This window comes from Heliconius melpomene, chromosome 14, assembly GCF_056956725.1.
Source record: "Heliconius melpomene rosina isolate 202511_hmr_F chromosome 14, ASM5695672v1, whole genome shotgun sequence".
Taxonomy (NCBI): Eukaryota; Metazoa; Arthropoda; class Insecta; order Lepidoptera; family Nymphalidae; genus Heliconius; species Heliconius melpomene.
Window position 1 is genome coordinate 3,820,532 of NC_140402.1, and position 13,069 is coordinate 3,833,600.

General features: G+C 31.9%; 1 protein-coding gene across 4 annotated transcripts in view; it reads right to left on the bottom strand.

Annotated features, from left to right (window-relative positions):
* Positions 1-12,646, bottom strand: part of Sema1a (semaphorin 1a) — a 331,748-nt gene extending 319,102 nt beyond the window's left edge. For all 4 annotated transcript variants that reach the window (XM_085197182.1, XM_085197180.1, XM_085197181.1 and 1 more), the window contains exon 1: positions 12,368-12,646. The gene's annotated coding sequence lies outside the window, so the exon portion shown is untranslated. The remainder of the gene's footprint in view (positions 1-12,367) is intronic.
* Between the last annotated feature and the right edge of the window lie 423 nt (positions 12,647-13,069).

Sequence of the window (13,069 nt, forward strand, 5' to 3'; positions counted from 1 at the left end):
TTCAATCCCAAGTTTAAAATCTATTTTTAATAGAGAGGAGGAATTGTCATCTATGAAATATTACTTGAAGTCGCATTCATAAATTTCTTTCAAGTTAGTGAGGTATACCGTCTTAACTACCTATTAGATTAATAGCTCTCAAAATTTCAGCTTTGTTAAAATGACGTAGGTTTGACGGCTATGGGATCTTGGGCTATTAGACATTATATCTAAATTCATATCTATAATCCATACCTATATTATAAATTCGAAAGTAACTCTGTCTGTCTGTCTGTCTGTCTGTCTGCCTGTCTGTCTTTTACGCAATCAGAGCCAAACAGCTAATTTAATTGTAATAAAATACTCATATAGAGATACTTGAGGGTCCGGGGATGAACATGGGATACTTTTTTTTCTCATATTTGTAATATTTTCTATATATACCAATATATTAAAATATTTATTCCTTTGATATACAATGTATTCCACCATGTTAATAACAACCGTCGTTGCTAAGCAACCATTTGCAAAGTTTGTTGTTAGAAAATGTCACCCAAAATAAGCTTTCATCTCGCATCTCTCTATTGAAAACTGTAAATAATTTCATAAATATATTTAATAAATATTCTTATAGTTCAAGCGGGCGTAGCCGCGTTCGGGTCCACTAGTAAATAATAAATCTAAAACCATCCAAAAATTATTAATTTAGGATGCAATAAGAAAACAACTTCTAACTACTGATTCCGAACGACGTATTAAAATAGGTTTAAAACAACATTTCAAAATATATTTTCCGAAACTCATTAGCAACGTGTGATGCAAGCCATTTGAGAAAAACGGAAAAAATAATGACAGTCGTGTGTTTCCGGAAAATAGCGGTTTTATATTTTCCACTCCACTTTTACTACACTTTTTTGGAGATTTCTTTTACAATTTTTATATGAAAATATAAAAATAACAATATAATATTTTAGTAACTAGTGCTTTGTTTTAACTTGCTAGCAGTATGTGAACGTGTTATTTTAAATTAAACCATAATTGTGTGGGGTAGTCACTTACAGTCTCAGCGAAGTGGAAATCTCATTTTATGGTTGTGAACATATCTCTTAATTAAATTGCGAGAGCAAAAAATGATTCTTTTTTTTGTATAATCTTGATCGCCATTGTTGTAATATAGGAATCACAGCACAGCTTTAATTTCAATATATCATTTTTTTAAATTAAATTAAATCAGCTTCACGCTGTATCCCGCACATAGAAGGGTAGACAGAGGGAACCCATTGTTAAGATATTCCATTCCTCAGTTTCTGCCTAATTCTGGAGGCATTACGTGTTGAGTGGCAGAACTCAACGCCGTGATTTGCCTCGACACCAGAGCGAAGAAATGGAAATATAAACGTAAATAAATATTTCACTTCCTCGAATGGGAATCGAATCCACAACAGTCGCGTTACAGTCAAAGCCTCAATTATTACGACAGCCCTATTATATACAATACTAGTGGACCCGGACGCGGCTACGCCTGCTTGAACTATAAGAATATTTATTAAAGATTATATAATATATTTATTTTTATAAGGATGAATATCAAAATATAAGTTCATTTTGGGTGACGTTTTCTTAAAACAACAAAGAAACTTTGCAAACCGGTGCTTAGCAACGACGGTTGTTATTAACATGGCAGAATAAATTGCATGTCAAATTAGAAAGTATTTTAATTTATTAGTACATATGTGTAATGTAATGTTATATAGCCTATAGCACTTCTGAAGAATGCAGCTTTCATAAAAAACAAAAACATAGTAAATCGGACCAGTAGATCTAGAGATCTTAGCGTTCAAACAAACAAACAAACAAACTCTTCCGCTTTATTTTATTAGTATAGATTCTAAAACACATTAAAACGTAATTTTCCTTTGTATTTCCCCAATAACCTGTCCACCTTGTGATTGTCGCTACTTTAGCTGTCACTCGATGACCATATTAATTTTTCAGCACCACTACACTAGCCGCGTCCATGTGTGGTGGGGAGTTATGATGATTGTAGTGGTATTTTACGACAAGTCCTTTATTAAAGAAAGTAGGTATCGTTGTCTTTCTTGATATCCGCCATTTTGCCAAGCTGTCAGTGTATCGTCGACTCGAGTGACGCTTGGAGACAGGTTTATTGCTCGTCCTTTGTAATACAAGGGTTAAGTGTGCGGTTTTTGTAACACTATATGGAATATTCAAGTAGTTTTTTACTTGTTTACGTGAAATATTGCCATAAAAATAGAAATAAAGTAGTTGTCATTATAAAGACTATTTTTGTTTTCCTATAACTTGGCACTTTAAAGATTTATGAACGAACGACTAACAGAACGATCGCTGTATTGATTTTTGGAAAATTAACAAGAACCATGTGCTAAAAATCACAATGTGTGAAGTTTAATCTAATTAAAAGTATCTATGGCTAACTAACTACCATCAAATTATAATAACTAATAAATAGTTTCACGGGAGGATCAAACCCCCTAATTCCATTACTCCCGATTCGAAACACCCGGTCGGGTTAAGTAAAATGTAATAAATGTGTAATGAAAATAAGATAGTTAAACATGGATCATAGACTCCAATCAAATAGAAGGGGTTGTTTGGACAGTATTATAATACTTAGAGTTCAAGGACAGGCAGACGCCTATTTCAATATAAATATTACTGCCGTGCCTCGCTAAACGCAGAATAACATTTGCATATTTATAAGAGAGCAGCCCTTAGCAAACATGGAGGGGGGGTGGAGGTCGAGCTCGTATTCGACATGATGGCCCCTTGTCGATGAAACTCATTCATCATTCTACTGCTCTACAATTGGAACAATGTTGTATAAATATTTCAATCTTTACATTCCGTTATTTGCTTCTTTTGGACTACGAACAGTGAAATCTAGTAGCAAGTTGACAATAAAACAAAAATGAAATATATACAAAAACTAGCAGCCCGCCCGCGGCTTCGCCTGCGTGAACTACGTTACTATTAATTTCTGTCTTCTTGAGTGCCTACGTCCTACAAGTGACGTCCATGCAAAATTTGAGACTCCTAGCATTTGTAGTAACGAAGTTTCATACAAACTTTCAACCCTAAAAACAACCCCTTAGAAGTCGAATATAGAAAGTTCCCGTCTTAGCGAGCACACGTGTAATTTCTGAGATTTCGTGATGAGTGAGTGACCTTTCGATTTTATATATATATAGATATATAAAGTTATTCTATTAATTTCTAGAAATATATCTAAATCATACACACACACATGGAGGTACTTCCAAATATTTGATAAAAATATTTTACATGGAAAAAACGACAGATATCATTGTTAAGCTTTTGTTTGTTGAAATATTTTTTAAAAAATAGACAAAACATGGTTTTCCGTTTTTTTTATTCAATCTACTGTTACATTTAGGAATTCAAAATATATTTTTAATTCTCAATAAAAACTGTTACCACACGTGTGTCTCTTTTTAACATCGAAAATTCATGAATTGTAAAAGTATTATATAAGTACTATATACAAATGTATTACAAAAAACATTAAAATTGATATATATATATATAATATTATTTCAGAACATACTGAAAAGCTAATATTAAGAATCCACATTAGATTCTTTATTACTTCAAGGCGACGCTTGAAAAAACAATAACTATATTAAACAAATATATTTTTATTATATTAGTCAATAAAAACACAGTTCACTGTAACGAATCTGGAAATCCCTCTGTATGGGGTGTGTAAAATTTTATATTGTAACAGTAATTTATTTTTATGGTCGTAGGGATCTTCAGTTGAATACTTTCTTGGGGGATGAAAGAAATAATCACATGAGTTAATTTAACTTTGTAATTGCTTTTTTTTAATTTCATGTTTTTACTAAGAATTGTTGTTTCACAATCTTTATATTTAGTATACAATTTTTTATCCAATTTTAATTAGGTATATATATGAATCATTTAACAAAGAAATATACTATCCATACCTATATTATAAATTCGAAAGTAATTCTGCCCGTCTGTCTGTCTGTCTGTCTGTCTGTCTTTTACGCAATCAGGGCCAAACCGCTAAAACTAAAAGCTTTTTTTCTCATATTTATAATACTGTCGATATATACCAATATAATGAAATACTTATTAATATGACATGCGATTTATTCCGCCATGTTAATAATAACCGTCGCCATGTGACCGTCATTGCTAAGCAACGATTTGCAAAGTTAGTTGTCAGAAAACGTCACCCAAAATGAGCTTGCTTAACGCGTCTCTCTATTGAAAACTGAAAATAATTTCATAAATATATTTAATAAATATTCGTATAGTTCAAGCGGGCGTAGCCGCGTTCGGGTCCACTAGTATATATATAAATATTAAGATTGAAATCGCTTGATCACCTTTCATAGACATTGCCAATAATATTTCTAAGTCTTATTTGAATCCTTTGATAATTGTGTTAAGAAGATATCTCATTCTATCTTTACATTCGAACCACGATCTCTTTACGCTCTCTAAACCAGTTGTAATTCCAGAGAATCAAATTAACGTGTCAGTTCGCTCGTTTTTCTTCCAAAACTTGTGTTTTAGCTCACAGATAACTTTGTTAATTAAATTTTGAATTTTTTTTCTTCCGCCGAGACGCTTCACCTGAGAGGAATTAAGCTTTTCATGGACTATATGAAAAAGAATTATTAAGAAACTTCGTATAGCAGCCGGGTTTTATATAGGTACAACAATTTGTATCTTAAGTAAATTATTATTTTAATAATTTAAATATGTACTTAAATATATGTATATAGCTAAATACTTCTATTTACATATGAAAAAAATATACATTTTTAAATTCACTAAAAGATTTAGCTAAAAAAAACCAAACCATCCAAATAAAAAAACAAAACGACCTTAAAACATTAATTTCGAACTTGTTTTCATCTCATTTCCCCCCTTTTATCTAACTAAGTCCCACGCGTTGGCACATACCTAATTAGCGGTTTCTATACATTTAGCACACATCTCTTTGAAATAGTCGACCAAATATACCTACATTTACTATCCACCTGAACTTCAGGTATCTACCTACCTATATATAATGGAGAACATATACGAACATTATCCACAAATGTTGCGCTCATAATTAATAAGCTAATTAATTATCGCCATTACATTGCAACGTGAATTTTAGAAATTCGTTTCGAATTCGTATTATTGTACATATCTGGTATACTTTGGTCGTAATTACACATATTAATATCGTTTTGTGGTTAGTTTTAATAATACGATTACTGTTAGTATTTATTGATGGATATAATTGTCTAATGCCCAATTTCAAATATTTGCTATGGCCATTTATTGAATGCATTTAAAAAAATGGCTGCTATTTTTTTATATTTCTGTTTAGAGAGGAATAGACGATTATATATTTAGTTTCAGCAGCGCAAAAGCTTACATTAACATGTTTCTTGTCTTCGCCTGAAAAGTTTGGTCGTGGTTTCGGCTTTAAACTCACAAACGAACTGCCCAAAAATAGATTTAGTATTCATTTGTACACGGTAGAAGTAAATAAGTGTCACAGAGAATTCTCTGTATAGTTGGCTAAGACTTCGGCGTGTCTAGAACTATCAATGTATTTCTAGAACGTACTTCAAAGGCGGCACTGATAGAATCATGCCAAATTTGATTAAGTAGAGAAAGGAGGTCGTATAGAGGAGGAGGGCTGCCTTAAATCTACATCTGGGTTGCAAGCTCCAGGCACTGCTCTAAGCTCACCCTGGAATTCAAAGGTCTCGACACCAACACGGTTGAATCCATGGCATTCTAAGCAGTTTCTTTTACTATATTCTTTCTGACAATTCAGTGAGGTGTAAAAGATCCGTAAAGACATTACCGTTGTATGATTAGAAATTATCTGATTCAATATCCATTCGGAACTATTATAAATATTAGCCAAACTTTTCAGTGAGATTCGAAGCTACAGCACACGTCTGAGACCACGCCAAAACTAAAAAAACACCTAAAAAAATCCTTTAGATAAAATAAACTACATTTAATTTAAAAAAAATAAAATAAATATAAACTTAGAACCAACCATCCGTCCTACACCGCCATTGTCTATAACAACAATTACTTTTAACAAAATTGCACTGCCGCAAATTCAACTAACAATTCTATACATTAAGTTATTTATTTGTCTAAATATAATAACAATGAGGTCAATAACCTCGTTACGACCACCGCAATAGGTACGAATTAAAATCGTTTAAGGCAATTACACACTGCAGTCGCTGACACTGCGACATGGAACATAAAAGGTAACTATTTATTGTCCAAACAAACTAGGATTTAATGGCGGACTTCATTTGACTAAATATCTGCTCATTTGTTTATTTGCAAATGTCCACACGGTTACAGAGGAAAGATAGTGAAATAATTAATGGTATAGTAGGGCTCGGTGCCAACGCTGTCTTAGTGTATGTTATATACGAATATGTTGTTTTTTTTTCTAAGATTTTTTGTTATTTATTTTTCAAATATTTTTATTATCTTCTTTTAAGAGACTAAAGTCTCGTCGACTAAAACTCATTAGTCGTGTATGTAATACGAAAAAAACAACAGAGTTTTGTACTAAACGTTATTAAATGGAAAAAAATGGTAGAGTGCAATAAATATATGAATTATAGTAAAAAAATACAGTTAATAATGAATACATAAAAAATAAATCCTATAAATATCTTATAATAAATTCTCGAGATATTAAGTTCAAATAACTTTTAAAAAATAGCGTATATTACATAAAATAAAATAAACAAAGCGTATAAATTTGCAAATCGAATAATTTTACTAAAAAATTTGATCTAATAGTGAAACTAACAAAATTATTTAATATTTCACAATAAGTTTCGTGCTACGAGCGTAGCATCGCACTTTCGTAGCACCTGGTGACTAGATTACAGCGGTACTACGGCGGCACTACAGCGGTAGGGGATTGTTATTTCACTAGAAACTTAACATATTTATGCGCGGGGCCCTGACATAAATGATATATATCTATAAAGATTACCTATACCGTAGGCAAACAGGGTTATAACCTTAAATAGAATACAAAATTGCCATTTTCCTTTTATTGAATTAAAGAAAATGTATAACTTATATTATAAATACATGGAATTTCTCCAAATATAAAGTAAATTTTAATATATAGCTGCCAATGTCAATATTAGTACTGCCTAAGATAACATAATAGTGTAACGGTGTACGGTGCTCAGTTCTAAAAAAATATATTGGAATAATAATTGTATTTTTAACAACTTTGTGATAGATCCTATCATATCTTGCGTGAAGGTCATATAAAATCAATTTGATAATTTTTTTCTGTTCATTTTAATGTATTTTTACAGGAAATATTTGGAGGTGGACTTTTTAACCGACTTTCGTAAGGAGGAGGTTATCAATACGACTGTTTTTTATGTTTGTTCAGAACTTTTGACTGGGTGAACCAATTTTTATTTGAAAGTTGGTGCTTCCCGTGTGGTTCCATTTTAATTTGGCTCATGCCAACCGATTACTATTATTCATTTTTTTTAAAGGATACACTTAAAGGATGGTTTTATGAGAGGTTGGGTTCTGATAATAAGATATATTTGAAGTTGTTTTTTTTTTAAATTAAACCTAAATATATACAATATAAATTTACAATAAAAGATTAGAAAAAAAGTAAATCTTATTTAACCAGCCACCATATTCCATATATTGCGACACTCGTACCCTCAAAACTGAATGCGGAAAGAATTAACGCGGTCATTCTAACAGTTCGTGCGGGCGGAAATATTATAATAATTACGGTCAGCACACCCACTTCCACCTACTATCTACACGAAGGTATTTCAATAGCAAATTAGACAAAATCGTACCGTAGAGCGCTGGTTTGCCAAAATTTATATATAAAATTATTTTTTTCGGTTACGTTTTTAGTATTCTACAAAATCTTTTAAATACCAATTAGAAAACCAATCCCAAAACCTTAATATTCGCTTTAAAACTAAAACATATAGGCAGCCAAAATATCCTTGTCCAAATGTGGTCTTATAAAACACTATAATCCTCCGTGGACGGTAAACATGACATTGCAGTCATTACGATCTTCACCATTAACGATAACTACTAGAGCCCCATGAAAAAGCTTTTTGTGAGACACGTGAGTGAGCTCCACGAGGCAGGAGCGGGATCGTTCTATTAAAATTCTGCAAATAACAAAAGGGATGCAAAGTGTCGCCATCCCACGTCTGCTTACCTGCTGTCCCGTGTTTATAAAGGAATGTGATACAATGCCAGTTATTTCCATTACTCTGGAAATTTGTGGTTGAAAAAACAAATGAAACGCTAACACCCTACTATGTGTAGGATGATGAAAGCTGCGTTGAAGGGTTACAATGCAAACGGCCCCTCGTTTTGATGATGCATTAATATTTTTGAACTATATGTTTTATTTATTTTTGAAATATACATTTTAAGTAAATATTTCCCTTATTCGAGTGGGAATCGACCTCACAACCAATCTTGCTTACGACTGGCCTTAAATAATTTATCAAATTGTCAACAGTTCCTTGATTCTGTTTCCTACAGTTACCTATACCAACGTAAACAAATAATGATTATGTAATTTCGAGCTTCGCGTACCTACAAAACTTGGCAAAAGTATGAGAATTATTCAAGTTGCCCAAAAATTATGAAAACTGAAAGCGGGTCTCCGAAAGTGGGTCACGTATATTTTGCTCATAAATTCGAAACGGGCACTAGATTATTTTAATTGAAACGGCACGGCTCCCGCTGGCTGCACGGCGTCGAGCACGGTTTAAAGAAAAGTGTTTGGTCATCAGCATTCATGTCTCGCATATTGTATATCGCGGCCCTTTTCAAATATACCTACAAATGTAAATCTGTATTTATACGTATGTACTTAGAAAAACAGTTCGAATTAGTTTATTAATCAATCGTTGTAGTGGTAACATAAATAAAAGACTGGAGATGTTTGTGATAGGCTGTGGATTCGATTCCCACTTGAGGAAATTGAAAAAAATAATTCATTTCTTCGCTGTGAAATCGAGGCAAAGGGGGGCTTAAACAACGCACTACGCAATGCCTCCAGAATTCGATGGCAAATTGGGAACGAAATCTCTTAACTCTCTACCTACCTTGCTGTTTGCATGATACTGGGTGAATTTAAAAAAAATATATCAGTAGATGTTTATAAATGATTATAAATATAAGTTTGATAATTATAGAGAAAAATAACATTTCAGCGTGCATAATGCGTGAAAGGCGAACGATACCACATTAGGTGTTTAATTAGTCTAGCTAAGGTGTAATTAAATCGTTTCTAGTTCTACGCTAATAGATTGCAAAATTAGATAGGATTAAAATCATTTTATCTTGCCATAATTGGAACTTCAAATTATGCAAAAGTAAATAAGTGTGTGTTTCTACCTAACAGTCAACGTCAAATAGTGTCTTAGCACTACGTCCTCTATGCCTATATATTTTTAAAAATAATATTAAAAAAAAAATAACAAGTGCCTAACACTGTTAAGGACAGTGACAAATTTAAACCTACAAATCAAACGCAAGCTAGAGAGTAAACCATTAAGCAGTTCCTCTTGCTTCGCGTGCTATAAATGAATGAAAACTTCCTTCTCCAACTTCCCAGATACAATTGATAACGCGCCCGAAGCTAACTTTTTGCTTTCCACTCCATTATTGACGTCCAAGCTCGAAGAAATCAGACAGTCTGTGATATCTTTAGCCTTCGTGATTTTCAACTTTGTTACAACGGCCAATTTACTCGACCGACTTTAGTTTTAGTGCAATTCTTGTTATGTATACTATAGCTATATAAATGCTATAATATTTGATTTTTGCTTGAGAATATGAGCATTGGACCGTCATATATTCATCGAGGGGCAAAAAGGATGAGCAATGATCGATTCAATATGAAAACCCCAATGTTTCAATTAAAAACGATACTCGTGAGTTCTCGGTTTGCTGGTCAACTTTTATTAGTTTCTGGAGTAGGAAAAGTAATCAAGTCTGCAATATATCGCACACCTAACTCGAGATAACTCTTAATTGTTTGACGTGTCGCCTTTCGAATACGTGCACCGGTTCAGCTCTTTTTATCATGTCTTTAGAGTATATTTGAGCCATACGACATTTAACTGTTCTTTCAATTCGGCGGAAAATAGAAAACGGGGTGTCTTAACACTAGATTCCCTCTGCCTACCCAGCTGTGCGAGATACAGCGTGAAGCTGATGATAATAAAAATGGTGATAATTACCCATAAGTTTTCAAATGGCGTTAAACAATATTCTAATATATTAGTAGATTATCTTAAGTATTGCTTTGTATAAAATATTTTTAAAAAGTTGAGTCAACTACAAACAAATATAAACACAACAAAATATTAATCACTTTACATGAAATAAACACGAAACGAAAATTCGAACGAGCTATAGATATTTATATTTATTTTTCCATTCTTATTCCATTATTCAAATGCAAAATTCATTCAGCCCGTGCATTAGCATCGGTATAGCGTAATTAACGAAATATTTCAAAATATAAGCTAGCCGTATAGTATACGGAGCAGCGTTCGCAATTACGATTACAAAAGCACCAAGCGAGCTCTAGAAATACGTTTTCTAAATGAAAGCGTACAAAAAAGAGGCGAACGCACGAAAATGGGTCATCGAATGAAGTATTCCATGCGTCCAGTCGAGAGAGACCCTTGTGAAAACCGTATTTGGTGTATCGCGTGAGTTGAAAAGGCCACGAGGGGGGGCCTTTGTAAATGGTTGTGAAAAGTGGGGGGCGAGTACGGGACGCATACGACAAGATCCGCACGACCGTCCGATAGAATCATAGCAATTGTTTTCTTTGTGTTCAGATGCTGAACGATGGTGGGCTTTCAACTTGAAATTCTGTCACAAACGTCCATGGCAAAAATATATTTCGTTTGCATACTTTAATGGGATATTTTACTCTGTTCAGTAATCTTTCAAAAATGCACTATATTTTTTGTTTACTTAAAAAAAAGAATATTAAATAAGTTTTCTATTTGTATCTACGTATCAGTGTGATTTTGTGAGCTATAATTATTATAATTGGATTCTGTTTCATATGGAGCTTTTTGTATATAAATGTTTTAATCTGCAATATTATCTAATGTTATTCACAATATTCATGCTTATTAAAAAAAAATACAAAACATCTTTATTCAAATAGACTGTTATAAGCACTTTTGAATCATCGAATAAACATATAAGCAAAAAGCTACCACCGGTTCGGTAGGCGGTTCTACTGAGAAGAGCCGGCAAGAAACTCAACAGTTACTCTTTTCAAAGCAGAAGAAAAATAAGAGCTGACAAGAAACCCAACAGTTGCTCTTATATTTCGATTATGATATTTTTATTTAATATTATGATATTTTTATTTAACCACTTGCACCATTAATATTCGCTAAGGTTGTCAGATGGAAAGTGAGTCATAGTGGTTTGTTACAATTAGAATGACTCTTCTAATTTTTCATTAGTGGCCAATATTATATCAAACATTTACAATTACAATTTACAATTATTTAAGATAGATAGGCAGAAATTTCAATGCTAAATTATACCTGCATACCTCTTCCAGTGTTGTAATGATTTTAATTAAAGTACATTTAAATTGTGTTATATTCTTTTCATCTATGAATCAACTGTGCTCTCAAAGGTCTTCCCTACCTACCTAACCAATCACTCTTGCATCATTAATAACATTTTATTTGAATAAATTTCATGTCATCAGAAATAAAAATGGAAATCTTCTAATCTAGTTTTTTGCTCTATCTTTGGATTAAACTTAAAGTAACTAAATTCTGCTTTTTCATTCTGGTACATTTATTACGTTTAAGTACATTTAGTGTAAAAAAATTATATTACACAAAATTTTGTGTAGTGTAAACTCATCTTGTCTGTAATATAAAAAAGTAATGTTATGGTGTAATATTACTTTCTGTGCTATATTATGCATCTAATATATTCAAATAGCTCATTAGAACTTTTAAAATTAGAACATATAAAATTTATCTCCTTGCCAGATGACTATAATGAAAAAAAGTAAATTATATATTATTAAGTAAATAGGTAGACAGGTGTATAATTGAAGTGGCTTATTTTATAGTAAAATCATTTTATTTTAAAGGAAATATAATTGTAACAAAATTAAAATAATAAGTAACAATTGAAACAAAAAAAAATAACTAGTCTACAATCTATCTAATACATATTTATACAGTGCAAACTACTCATGCATGAATGTTTTTTCATTATATCTCACCTAGTATTCTAACCCTTAAATAGATTTTCACTGTTTACAAATACTTTTAGGGACGCAAATAACCTTGTTCACCATTAAGTTTGTCCATAACACGCCCGTATCACTATGAATAAAGTAAATAGCCCTCAATTTATAAAGTAAGTTATGAATAAATGATTTAGTACACTAATTAATAACTGAATAGTATATTAAATTTGCCTTTTTGATAATAAAATATATTTTGTTTTTGTTATGCCGCCATTTTGAAAGCGATAGCGGCTGCCAAAACGACAGTCAGCTGCATCTCTCATGTGACATGATCGTGTATACGCTCGGATACTTGTATAATGAAAGTTGAATAAACTTATTAATCAATATCGATGAGATGAATCTTAAATATTTTAAAAAATATATTTTTTTATCAAGAATATGTTTCTTTATATGTTTATTATGTTTGCTTATTTAATTAGAGTAATACTTAAAATATAGAAGAGAGGTAAAAAAGAAACCTATTTTTTTACATGTCGTATCTATTAAGTTTACATATTAAGCAAATTGTGATATCCTTTGTAATTTTAAAACAGTGGCTTCGTTTTATTTGATATAATATTAATTTACTACGTTTCCTATACATCCACCTGGAGATAAATAATAACAATTAGAATTTTTTTTATGGAAAAGGACAAGGCAAACGTTCGGGTCACCTGATGGTAAGTGATCTCC